Here is a 1,312-nt window from a genome sequence, read left to right as displayed (position 1 = left end):
TGCAGCTAAAAATTACCCTCTTCGTACAAAATGACATTTTGTGTCTTAGCTGTGCTTGCCAAGAAACTCTGCATGCTACTTCAGTTCTCAGAGTTACGGAAATGTAGAAACATCCAAGTGTCTAGCTCCTTTCTCCAAGTGAAATTAAGGGTTTTCATAAGTATCTCCATTCTGCCTAAAATTTACCCTCTTCATATGAAATGTCTTCTTCTTTCTCAGGTCTGTTTGATAAGACATTCTACACACTGCTTCGGTTCTCAGATACAGTATCATGGAAACAAATGAGAGTCTAGCTGCTTTCTCTATGTGAATGTAAGCATTCCCATATGTAACTCTTTTTCGGCAAAAAATTACCCATTTCATATGAGAAGACTTTCAGTTTTTTAGGCGAGTTTGACAGGAAACTCTACATACTACTTCAGTTCTCAGTTACACAAACATGGAAACAAGCGAGTGTCTACCTGCTCATTTTAAGTGAAGGGAAGCATTCTGATGTGTGTCTCCTTTCCAGCTAAATATTACCCTTTTTGTACGAAATGACATTTTGTTTCTTTGGAGTATTTGACAAGATATGCTTTGGTTATCAGAGTTACCCAAATCCAGAAATAACCAAGTGCCTAGCTGATTTCTCTAAGTTAATATAAATGTTTTCATATGTATCGCCATTGTGGCTAAAAATTACACTCTTCATATGAAATCGCTTTCTCTTTCTTAGGTGTGTTCTCAAGAAATGCTATACACTGCTTCACCTCTCAGAGTTGCACAAACTTTGAAACAATAGTGTCTAGCTGCTTTCTCTTAGTCAATGTAAGGGTTTTCATATGTATGTCCTTGCAGCTAAAAATCACCCTCTTCGTGTGATATCTCTTGTTCTTTCTTATGTGTGTTTGAAAATAAAGTACACACTACTTTGGTTACCAAAAGTAAGAAAACATAGAAACAACTGGCTCCTTTCTCTTAGTGAATATAAGGGTTTCCATATGTATCTCCATTGCCGCTAAAAATTACCCTGTTCGTACGAAATGACTTTCTGTTTCTTAGGTGTGTTTGACAAGAAACTCTGCATAATACTTTGGTTCTCTGAGTTATGCAAACATAGAAACAACCTAGTATCTAGGTATTATCTCTATGTCAATATTAGGCTTTTCATATGTATCTCCTTTGCAGCTGAAAATTACCCTCTTCCTATGAAATACCCTGCTTCTTAGGTGTGTTTGACAAGAAACTCTATGCAATACTTTGGTTCTCAGAATTACGCCAACAGAAACAACTGATTGTCTTGCTACTTTCTCTAACTGAATGTAAGCATTTT

This window comes from Propithecus coquereli, unplaced genomic scaffold (genome assembly GCF_000956105.1).
Source record: "Propithecus coquereli isolate 6110/MARCELLA unplaced genomic scaffold, Pcoq_1.0 Scaffold71, whole genome shotgun sequence".
NCBI lineage: Eukaryota > Metazoa > Chordata > Mammalia > Primates > Indriidae > Propithecus > Propithecus coquereli.
This window is presented reverse-complemented; position numbering follows the sequence as displayed.